The following is a 12,122-nucleotide window of genomic DNA, read 5'->3' as shown; positions in this document are numbered from 1 at the left end:
GAGTCAGGCCTCGTCTCGAGTGGGGACATGCACGTGCGCTTTCCTCCCGAGCTGCAGCAGTAGTGTCACGCTTCCTGTCACGTGGATCAACGGATCTGTGGCTTTCCCTCGAGGCTGTCCCTCGAGGCTTTCCCACGAGGCTTTCCCACAGGGCTGTGCCACGTGCCACCTTGGTGTGAGTCGATCCTCGGCGTGAAAGACGAGCCGGTGAAGGGAAAAGAGGTTCCTCTGGAATGGACTGAGACATCTGGGGGACTCTTGGAATGGTGGCACGACCCTGGAGTTCCTCTCGCCGTTCCTGTTGAGAGGGCCTCCTCCTGAGATGTGACGGGAACGCCGGGAACTCTTTCCCGACAAAGGAGGGAAAGGATCCCTCATCTCGAGCTACGAGGCGGAAACGGGGCTCCTCTGGATGTGGGCGGCACCCTCGTGATTCCTCTCGAGTGGAGACGGCTATGTCGGGGAACTTCTTGATTTGCACCAAGGGTGTGAAGGACCCTTTCGAAGTTCCAGAGGTGAGATGTGATCAGCCTCGAGACGCCTCAGCAGAAATGGGCCTCGTCTCGCCTGGAGGGGAGAACCTCCTGGATTTTCTCGAGTTGCGGCAGGTCTTCTCGAGTTACGACGGGGACCTCAGGGACCCGATCTGGTGGCCTCAGGAAAGGCCAGTCCCCATGCGAGTTGCTAGGGGGCCTCTCGGGATTCCTTTCCCGTCCATGCCGGGGCCGCAGTCCTTGAGTGGAGTCGGGGCCGGAACCTGAGGATTCCTCTCCAGTGTTCCCATGGATCTTGGGGTGCTTCTGAGTCTCCCCTGGGGAGTCAGGCCTCGTCTCGAGTGGGGGCATGCACGTGCACTTTCCTCCCGAGCTGCAGCAGTAGTGTCACGCTTCCTGTCACGTGGATCAAGGGATCTGTGGCTTTCCCTCGAGGCTGTCCCTCGAGGCTTTCCCACGAGGCTTTCCCACAGGGCTCTGCCACGTGCCACCTTGGTGTGAGTCGATCCTCGGCGTGAAAGACGAGCCGGTGAAGGGAAAAGAGGTTCCTCTGGAATGGACTGAGATATCTGGGGGACTCTTGGAATGGTGGCACGACCCTGGAGTTCCTCTCGCCGTTCCTGTTGAGAGGGCCTCCTCTTGAGATGCAACGGGAACGCCGGGAACTCTTTCCCGACGAAGCAGGGAAAGGATCCCTCATCTCGAGCTACGAGGCGGAAACGGGGCTCCTCTGGATGTGGGCGGGACCCTCGTGATTCCTCTCGAGTGGAGACGGCTATGTCGGGGAACTTCTTGATTTGCACCAAGGGTGTGAAGGACCCTTTCGAAGTTCCAGAGGGGAGGTGTGATCAGCCTCGAGACGCCTCAGCGGAAATGGGCCTCATCTCGCCTGGAGGGGAGAACCTCCTGGATTTTCTCGGGTTGCGGCAGGTCTTCTCGAGTTACGACGGGGACCACAGGGACCCGCTCTGGTGGCCTCAGGAAAGGCCAGTCCCCATGCGAGTTGCTAGGGGACCTCTCGGGATTCCTCTCCCGTCCATGCCGGGGCCTCAGTCCTTGTGTGGAGTCGGGGCCGGAACCTGAGGATTCCTCTCCAGTTTTGCCATGGATCTTGGGGTGCTTCTGAGTCTCCCAGGGGAGTCAGGCCTCGTCTCGAGTGGGGACATGCACGTGCGCTTTCCTCCCGAGCTGCAGCAGTAGTGTCACGCTTCCTGTCACGTGGATCAACGGATCTGTGGCTTTCCCTCGAGGCTGTCCCTCGAGGATTTCCCACGAGGCTTTCCCACAGGGCTGTGCCACGTGCCACCTTGGTGTGAGTCGATCCTCGGCGTGAAAGACGAGCCGGTGAAGGGAAAAGAGGTTCCTCTGGAATGGACTGAGACATCTGGGGGACTCTTGGAATGGTGGCACGACCCTGGAGTTCCTCTCGCCATTCCTGTTGAGAGGGCCTCCTCTTGAGATGCGACGGGAACGACGGGAACTCTTTCCAGAGGAAGCAGGGAAAGGATCCCTCATCTCGAGCTACGAGGCGGAAACGGGGCTCCTCTGGATGTGGGCGGGACCCTCGTGATTCCTCTCGAGTGGAGACGGCTAGGTCGGGGAACTTCTTGATTTGCACCAAGGGTCTGAAGGACCCTTTCGAAGTTCCAGAGGTGAGGTGTGATCAGCCTTGAGACGCCTCAGCGGAAATGGGCCTCATCTCGCCTGGAGGGGAGAACCTCCTGGATTTTCTCGGGTTGCGGCAGGTCTTCTCGAGTTACGACGGGGACCACAGGGACCCGCTCTGGTGGCCTCAGGAAAGGCCAGTACCCATGCGAGTGGCAAGGGGGCCTCTCGGGATTCCTCTCCCGTCCATGCCGGGGCCTCAGTCCTTGTGTGGAGTCGGGGCCGGAACCTGAGGATTCCTCTCCAGTGTTGCCATGGATCTTGGGGTGCTTCTGAGTCTCCCCAGGGGAGTCACGCCTCGTCTCGAGTGGGGGCATGCACGTGTGCTTTCCTCCCGAGCTGCAGCAGTAGTGTCACGCTTCCTGTCACGTGGATCAAGGGACCTGTGGCTTTCCCTCGAGGCTGTCCCTCGAGGCTTTCCCACGAGGCTTTCCCACAGGGCTGTGCCACGTGCCACCTTGGTGTGAGTCGATCCTCCGCGTGAAAGAGGAGCCGGTGAAGGGAAAAGAGGTTCCTCTGGAATGGACTGAGACATCTGGGGGACTCTTGGAATGGTGGCACGACCCAGGAGTTCCTCTCGCCGTTCCTGTTGAGAGGGCCTCCTCTTGAGAGGCGACGGGAATGCCGGGAACTCTTTCCCGACGAAGCAGGGAAAGGATCCCTCATCTAGAGCTATGAGGCGGAATCGGGGCTCCTCTGGATGTGAGTGGGACCCTCGTGATTCCTCTCGAGTGGAGACGGGTATGTCGGGGAACTTCTTGATTTGCACCAAGGGTGTGAAGGAGCCTTTCAAAGTTCCAGAGGTGAGGTGTGATCAGCCTGGAGACGCCTCAGCGGAAATGGGCCTCATCTCGCCTGGAGGGGAGAACCTCCTGGATTTTCTCGAGTTGCGGCAGGTCTTCTCGAGTTACGACGGGCACCTCAGGGACCCGCTCTGGTGGCCTCAGGAAAGGCCAGTCCCCATGCGAGTGGCAAGGGGGCCTCTCGGGATTCCTCTCCCGTCCATGCCGGGGCCTCAGTCCTTGTGTGGAGTCGGGGTCGGAACCTGAGGATTCCTCTCCAGTGTTGCCATGGATCTTGGGGTGCTTCTGAGTCTCCCCAGGGGAGTCACGCCTCGTCTCGAGTGGGGGCATGCACGTGCGCTTTCCTCCCGAGCTGCAGCAGTAGTGTCACGCTTCCTGTCACGTGGATCAAGGGACCTGTGGCTTTCCCTCGAGGCTGTCCCTCGAGGCTTTCACACGAGGCTTTCCCACAGGGCTGTGCCACGTGCCACCTTGGTGTGAGTCGATCCTCAGCGTGAAAGACGAGCCGGTGAAGGGAAAAGAGGTTCCTCTGGAATGGACTGAGACATCTGGGGGACTCTTGGAAAGGTGGCACGACCCTGGAGTTCCTCTCGCCGTTCCTGTTGAGAGGGCCTCCTCTTGAGATGCGACGGGAACGCCGGGAACTCTTTCCCGACGAAGCAGGGAAAGGATCCCTCATCTCGAGCTACGAGCCCGAAACGGGGCTCCTCTGGATGTGAGTGGGACCCTCGTGATTCCTCTCGAGTGGAGACGGGTATGTCGGGGAACTTCTTGATTTGCACCAAGGGTGTGAAGGAGCCTTTCAAAGTTCCAGAGGTGAGGTGTGATCAGCCTGGAGACGCCTCAGCGGAAATGGGCCTCATCTCGCCTGGAGGGGAGAACCTCCTGGATTTTCTCGAGTTGCGGCAGGTCTTCTCGAGTTACGACGGGCACCTCAGGGACCCGCTCTGGTGGCCTCAGGAAAGGCCAGTCCCCATGCGAGTGGCAAGGGGGCCTCTCGGGATTCCTCTCCCGTCCATGCCGGGGCCTCAGTCCTTGTGTGGAGTCGGGGCCGGAACCTGAGGATTCCTCTCCAGTGTTGCCATGGATCTTGGGGTGCTTCTGAGTCTCCCCAGGGGAGTCACGCCTCGTCTCGAGTGGGGGCATGCACGTGCGCTTTCCTCCCGAGCTGCAGCAGTAGTGTCACGCTTCCCGTCACGTGGATCAAGGGACCTGTGGCTTTCCCTCGAGGCTGTCCCTCGAGGCTTTCCCACGAGGCTTTCCCACAGGGCTGTGCCACGTGCCACCTTGGTGTGAGTCGATCCTCGGCGTGAAAGACGAGCCGGTGAAGGGAAAAGAGGTTCCTCTGGAATGGACTGAGACATCTGGGGGACTCTTGGAATGGTGGCACGACCCTGGAGTTCCTCTCGCCGTTCCTGTTGAGAGGGCCTCCTCTTGAGATGCGACGGGAACGCCGGGAACTCTTTCCCGACGAAGCAGGGAAAGGATCCCTCATCTCGAGCTACGAGGCGGAAACGGGGCTCCTCTGGATGTGGGCGGGACCCTCGTGATTCCTCTCGAGTGGAGACGGCTATGTCGGGGAACTTCTTGATTTGCACCAAGGGTGTGAAGGACCCTTTCGAAGTTCCAGAGGGGAGGTGTGATCAGCCTCGAGACGCCTCAGCCGAAATGGGCCTCATCTCGCCTGGAGGGGAGAACCTCCTGGATTTTCTCGGGTTGCGGCAGGTCTTCTCGAGTTACGACGGGGACCACAGGGACCCGCTCTGGTGGCCTCAGGAAAGGCCAGTCCCCATGCGAGTTGCTAGGGGACCTCTCGGGATTCCTCTCCCGTCCATGCCGGGGCCTCAGTCCTTGTGTGGAGTCGGGGCCGGAACCTGAGGATTCCTCTCCAGTGTTGCCATGGATCTTGGGGTGCTTCTGAGTCTCCCAGGGGAGTCAGGCCTCGTCTCGAGTGGGGACATGCACGTGCGCTTTCCTCCCGAGCTGCAGCAGTAGTGTCACGCTTCCTGTCACGTGGATCAACGGATCTGTGGCTTTCCCTCGAGGCTGACCCTCGAGGCTTTCCCACGAGGCTTTCCCACAGGGCTGTGCCACGTGCCACCTTGGTGTGAGTCGATCCTCGGCGTGAAAGACGAGGCCGGTGATGGGAAAAGAGGTTCCTCTGGAATGGACTGAGACATCTGGGGGACTCTTGGAATGGTGGCACGACCCTGGAGTTCCTCTCGCCGTTCCTGTTGAGAGGGCCTCCTCTTGAGATGCGACGGGAATGCCGGGAACTCTTTCCCGACGAAGCAGGGAAAGGATCCCTCATCTCGAGCTACGAGGCGGAAACGGGGCTCCTCTGGATGTGGGCGGGACCCTCGTGATTCCTCTCGAGTGGAGACGGCTATGTCGGGGAACTTCTTGATTTGCACCAAGGGTGTGAAGGACCCTTTCGAAGTTCCAGAGGGGAGGTGTGATCAGCCTCGAGACGCCTCAGCGGAAATGGGCCTCATCTCGCCTGGAGGGGAGAACCTCCTGGATTTTCTCGGGTTGCGGCAGGTCTTCTCGAGTTACGACGGGGACCTCAGGGACCCGCTCTGGTGGCCTCAGGAAAGGCCAGTCCCCATGCGAGTTGCAAAGGGACCTCTCGGGATTCCTCTCCCGTCCATGCTGGGGCCTCAGTCCTTGTGTGGAGTCGGGGCCGGAACCTGAGGATTCCTCTCCAGTGTTGCCATGGATCTTGGGGTGCTTCTGAGTCTCCCCAGGGGAGTCAGGCCTCGTCTCGAGTGGGGGCATGCACGTGCGCTTTCCTCCCGAGCTGCAGCAGTAGTGTCACGCTTCCTGTCACGTGGATCAAGGGATCTGTGGCTTTCCCTCGAGGCTGTCCCTCGAGGATTTCCCACGAGGCTTTCCCACAGGGCTGTGCCACGTGCCACCTTGGTGTGAGTCGATCCTCGGCGTGAAAGACGAGGCCGGTGATGGGAAAAGAGGTTCCTCTGGAATGGACTGAGACATCTGGGGGACTCTTGGAATGGTGGCACGACCCTGGAGTTCCTCTCGCCGTTCCTGTTGAGAGGGCCTCCTCTTGAGATGCGACGGGAACGCCGGGAACTCTTTCCCGACGAAGCAGGGAAAGGATCCCTCATCTCGAGCTACGAGGCGGAAACGGGGCTCCTCTGGATGTGGGCGGGACCCTCGTGATTCCTCTCGAGTGGAGACGGCTATGTCGGGGAACTTCTTGATTTGCACCAAGGGTGTGAAGGACCCTTTCGAAGTTCCAGAGGGGAGGTGTGATCAGCCTCGAGATGCCTCAGCGGAAATGGGCCTCATCTCGCCTGGAGGGGAGAACCTCCTGGATTTTCTCGGGTTGCGGCAGGTCTTCTCGAGTTACGACGGGGACCACAGGGACCCGCTCTGGTGGCCTCAGGAAAGGCCAGTCCCCATGCGAGTTGCTAGGGGACCTCTCGGGATTCCTCTCCCGTCCATGCCGGGGCCTCAGTCCTTGTGTGGAGTCGGGGCCGGAACCTGAGGATTCCTCTCCAGTTTTGCCATGGATCTTGGTGTGCTTCTGAGTCTCCCAGGGGAGTCAGGCCTTGTCTCGAGTGGGGACATGCACGTGCGCTTTCCTCCCGAGCTGCAGCAGTAGTGTCACGCTTCCTGTCACGTGGATCAACGGATCTGTGGCTTTCCCTCGAGGCTGTCCCTCGAGTCTTTCCCACGAGGCTTTCCCACAGGGCTGTGCCACGTGCCACCTTGGTGTGAGTCGATCCTCGGCGTGAAAGACGAGCCGGTGCAGGGAAAAGAGGTTCCTCTGGAATGGACTGAGATATCTGGGGGACTCTTGGAATGGTGGCACGACCCTGGAGTTCCTCTCGCCGTTCCTGTTGAGAGGGCCTCCTCTTGAGATGCGACGGGAACGCCGGGAACTCTTTCCCGACGAAGCAGGGAAAGGATCCCTCATCTCGAGCTACGAGGCGGAAACGGGGCTCCTCTGGATGTGGGCGGGACCCTCGTGATTCCTCTCGAGTGGAGACGGCTATGTCGGGGAACTTCTTGATTTGCACCAAGGGTGTGAAGGACCCTTTCGAAGTTCCAGAGGGGAGGTGTGATCAGCCTCGAGACGCCTCAGCGGAAATGGGCCTCATCTCGCCTGGAGGGGAGAACCTCCTGGATTTTCTCCAGTTGCGGCAGGTCTTCTCGAGTTACGACGGGGACCTCAGGGACCCGCTCTGGTGGCCTCAGGAAAGGCCAGTCCCCATGCGAGTTGCAAAGGGACCTCTCGGGATTCCTCTCCCGTCCATGCTGGGGCCTCAGTCCTTGTGTGGAGTCGGGGCCGGAACCTGAGGATTCCTCTCCAGTGTTGCCATGGATCTTGGGGTGCTTCTGAGTCTCCCCAGGGGAGTCAGGCCTCGTCTCGAGTGGGGGCATGCACGTGCGCTTTCCTCCCGAGCTGCAGCAGTAGTGTCACGCTTCCTGTCACGTGGATCAAGGGATCTGTGGCTTTCCCTCGAGGCTGTCCCTCGAGGATTTCCCACGAGGCTTTCGCACAGGGCTGTGCCACGTGCCACCTTGGTGTGAGTCGATCCTCGGCGTGAAAGACGAGGCCGGTGATGGGAAAAGAGGTTCCTCTGGAATGGACTGAGACATCTGGGGGACTCTTGGAATGGTGGCACGACCCTGGAGTTCCTCTCGCCGTTCCTGTTGAGAGGGCCTCCTCTTGAGATGCGACGGGAACGCCGGGAACTCTTTCCCGACGAAGCAGGGAAAGGATCCCTCATCTCGAGCTACGAGGCGGAAACGGGGCTCCTCTGGATGTGGGCGGGACCCTCGTGATTCCTCTCGAGTGGAGACGGCTATGTCGGGGAACTTCTTGATTTGCACCAAGGGTGTGAAGGACCCTTTCGAAGTTCCAGAGGGGAGGTGTGATCAGCCTCGAGACGCCTCAGCGGAAATGGGCCTCATCTCGCCTGGAGGGGAGAACCTCCTGGATTTTCTCGGGTTGCGGCAGGTCTTCTCGAGTTACGACGGGGACCACAGGGACCCGCTCTGGTGGCCTCAGGAAAGGCCAGTCCCCATGCGAGTTGCTAGGGGACCTCTCGGGATTCCTCTCCCGTCCATGCCGGGGCCTCAGTCCTTGTGTGGAGTCGGGGCCGGAACCTCAGGATTCCTCTCCAGTTTTGCCATGGATCTTGGGGTGCTTCTGAGTCTCCCAGGGGAGTCAGGCCTCGTCTCGAGTGGGGACATGCACGTGCGCTTTCCTCCCGAGCTGCAGCAGTAGTGTCACGCTTCCTGTCACGTGGATCAACGGATCTGTGGCTTTCCCTCGAGGCTGTCCCTCGAGGCTTTCCCACGAGGCTTTCCCACAGGGCTGTGCCACATGCCACCTTGGTGTGAGTCGATCCTCGGCGTGAAAGACGAGCCGGTGAAGGGAAAAGAGGTTCCTCTGGAATGGACTGAGATATCTGGGGGACTCTTGGAATGGTGGCACGACCCTGGAGTTCCTCTCGCCGTTCCTGTTGAGAGGGCCTCCTCTTGAGATGCGACGGGAACGCCGGGAACTCTTTCCCGACGAAGCAGGGAAAGGATCCCTCATCTCGAGCTACGAGGCGGAAACGGGGCTCCTCTGGATGTGGGCGGGACCCTCGTGATTCCTCTCGAGTGGAGACGGCTATGTCGGGGAACTTCTTGATTTGCACCAAGGGTGTGAAGGACCCTTTCGAAGTTCCAGAGGGGAGGTGTGATCAGCCTCGAGACGCCTCAGCGGAAATGGGCCTCATCTCGCCTGGAGGGGAGAACCTCCTGGATTTTCTCGGGTTGCGGCAGGTCTTCTCGAGTTACGACGGGGACCACAGGGACCCGCTCTGTGGCCTCAGGAAAGGCCAGTCCCCATGCGAGTTGCTAGGGGACCTCTCGGGATTCCTCTCCCGTCCATGCTGGGGCCTCAGTCCTTGTGTGGAGTCGGGGCCGGAACCTGAGGATTCCTCTCCAGTATTGCCATGGATCTTGGGGTGCTTCTGAGTCTCCCCAGGGGAGTCAGGCCTCGTCTCGAGTGGGGGCATGCACGTGCGCTTTCCTCCCGAGCTGCAGCAGTAGTGTCACGCTTCCTGTCACGTGGATCAAGGGATCTGTGGCTTTCCCTCGAGGCTGTCCCTCGAGGATTTCCCACGAGGCTTTCCCACAGGGCTGTGCCACGTGCCACCTTGGTGTGAGTCGATCCTCGGCGTGAAAGACGAGGCCGGTGATGGGAAAAGAGGTTCCTCTGGAATGGACTGAGACATCTGGGGGACTCTTGGAATGGTGGCACGACCCTGGAGTTCCTCTCGCCGTTCCTGTTGAGAGGGCCTCCTCTTGAGATGCGACGGGAACGCCGGGAACTCTTTCCCGACGAAGCAGGGAAAGGATCCCTCATCTCGAGCTACGAGGCGGAAACGGGGCTCCTCTGGATGTGGGAGGGACCCTCGTGATTCCTCTCGAGTGGAGACGGCTATGTCGGGGAACTTCTTGATTTGCACCAAGGGTGTGAAGGACCCTTTCGAAGTTCCAGAGGGGAGGTGTGATCAGCCTCGAGACGCCTCAGCGGAAATGGGCCTCATCTCGCCTGGAGGGGAGAACCTCCTGGATTTTCTCCAGTTGCGGCAGGTCTTCTCGAGTTACGACGGGGACCTCAGGGACCCGCTCTGGTGGCCTCAGGAAAGGCCAGTCCCCATGCGAGTTGCAAAGGGACCTCTCGGGATTCCTCTCCCGTCCATGCTGGGGCCTCAGTCCTTGTGTGGAGTCGGGGCCGGAACCTGAGGATTCCTCTCCAGTGTTGCCATGGATCTTGGGGTGCTTCTGAGTCTCCCCAGGGGAGTCAGGCCTCGTCTCGAGTGGGGGCATGCACGTGCGCTTTCCTCCCGAGCTGCAGCAGTAGTGTCACGCTTCCTGTCACGTGGATCAAGGGATCTGTGGCTTTCCCTCAAGGCTGTCCCTCGAGGATTTCCCACGAGGCTTTCGCACAGGGCTGTGCCACGTGCCACCTTGGTGTGAGTCGATCCTCGGCGTGAAAGACGAGGCCGGTGATGGGAAAAGAGGTTCCTCTGGAATGGACTGAGACATCTGGGGGACTCTTGGAATGGTGGCACGACCCTGGAGTTCCTCTCGCCGTTCCTGTTGAGAGGGCCTCCTCTTGAGATGCGACGGGAACGCCGGGAACTCTTTCCCGACGAAGCAGGGAAAGGATCCCTCATCTCGAGCTACGAGGCGGAAACGGGGCTCCTCTGGATGTGGGCGGGACCCTCGTGATTCCTCTCGAGTGGAGACGGCTATGTCGGGGAACTTCTTGATTTGCACCAAGGGTGTGAAGGACCCTTTCGAAGTTCCAGAGGGGAGGTGTGATCAGCCTCGAGACGCCTCAGCGGAAATGGGCCTCATCTCGCCTGGAGGGGAGAACCTCCTGGATTTTCTCGGGTTGCGGCAGGTCTTCTCGAGTTACGACGGGGACCACAGGGACCCGCTCTGGTGGCCTCAGGAAAGGCCAGTCCCCATGCGAGTTGCTAGGGGACCTCTCGGGATTCCTCTCCCGTCCATGCCGGGGCCTCAGTCCTTGTGTGGAGTCGGGGCCGGAACCTGAGGATTCCTCTCCAGTTTTGCCATGGATCTTGGGGTGCTTCTGAGTCTCCCAGGGGAGTCAGGCCTCGTCTCGAGTGGGGACATGCACGTGCGCTTTCCTCCCGAGCTGCAGCAGTAGTGTCACGCTTCCTGTCACGTGGATCAACGGATCTGTGGCTTTCCCTCGAGGCTGTCCCTCGAGGCTTTCCCACGAGGCTTTCCCACAGGGCTGTGCCACGTGCCACCTTGGTGTGAGTCGATCCTCGGCGTGAAAGACGAGCCGGTGCAGGGAAAAGAGGTTATTCTGGAATGGACTGAGATATCTGGGGGACTCTTGGAATGGTGGCACGACCCTGGAGTTCCTCTCGCCGTTCCTGTTGAAAGGGCCTCCTCTTGAGATGCGACGGGAACGCCGGGAACTCTTTCCCGACGAAGCAGGGAAAGGATCCCTCATCTCGAGCTACGAGGCGGAAACGGGGCTCCTCTGGATGTGGGCGGGACCCTCGTGATTCCTCTCGAGTGGAGACGGCTATGTCGGGGAACTTCTTGATTTGCACCAAGGGTGTGAAGGAGCCTTTCGAAGTTCCAGAGGTGAGGTGTGATCAGCCTCGAGACGCCTCAGCGGAAATGGGCCTCATCTCGCCTGGAGGGGAGAACCTCCTGGATTTTCTCCAGTTGCGGCAGGTCTTCTCGAGTTACGACGGGGACCTCAGGGACCCGCTCTGGTGGCCTCAGGAAAGGCCAGTCCCCATGCGAGTTGCAAAGGGACCTCTCGGGATTCCTCTCCCGTCCATGCTGGGGCCTCAGTCCTTGTGTGGAGTCGGGGCCGGAACCTGAGGATTCCTCTCCAGTGTTGCCATGGATCTTGGGGTGCTTCTGAGTCTCCCCAGGGGAGTCAGGCCTCGTCTCGAGTGGGGGCATGCACGTGCGCTTTCCTCCCGAGCTGCAGCAGTAGTGTCACGCTTCCTGTCACGTGGATCAAGGGATCTGTGGCTTTCCCTCGAGGCTGTCCCTCGAGGCTTTCCCACGAGGCTTTCCCACAGGGCTGTGCCACGTGCCACCTTGGTGTGAGTCGATCCTCGGCGTGAAAGACGAGCCGGTGAAGGGAAAAGAGGTTCCTCTGGAATGGACTGAGACATCTGGGGGACTCTTGGAATGGTGGCACGACCCTGGAGTTCCTCTCGCCGTTCCTGTTGAGAGGGCCTCCTCCTGAGATGCGACGGGAACGCCGGGAACTCTTTCCCGACAAAGGAGGGAAAGGATCCCTCATCTCGAGCTACGAGGCGGAAACGGGGCTCCTCTGGATGTGGGCGGCACCCTCGTGATTCCTCTCGAGTGGAGACGGCTATGTCGGGGAACTTCTTGATTTGCACCAAGGGTGTGAAGGACCCTTTCGAAGTTCCAGAGGTGAGATGTGATCAGCCTCGAGACGCCTCAGCAGAAATGGGCCTCGTCTCGCCTGGAGGGGAGAACCTCCTGGATTTTCTCGAGTTGCGGCAGGTCTTCTCGAGTTACGACGGGGACCTCAGGGACCCGCTCTGGTGGCCTCAGGAAAGGCCAGTCCCCATGCGAGTTGCTAGGGGGCCTCTCG

Source organism: Budorcas taxicolor, chromosome 21, assembly GCF_023091745.1.
Source record: "Budorcas taxicolor isolate Tak-1 chromosome 21, Takin1.1, whole genome shotgun sequence".
In the NCBI taxonomy this organism is placed as follows: Eukaryota; Metazoa; Chordata; class Mammalia; order Artiodactyla; family Bovidae; genus Budorcas; species Budorcas taxicolor.
This window is presented reverse-complemented; position numbering follows the sequence as displayed.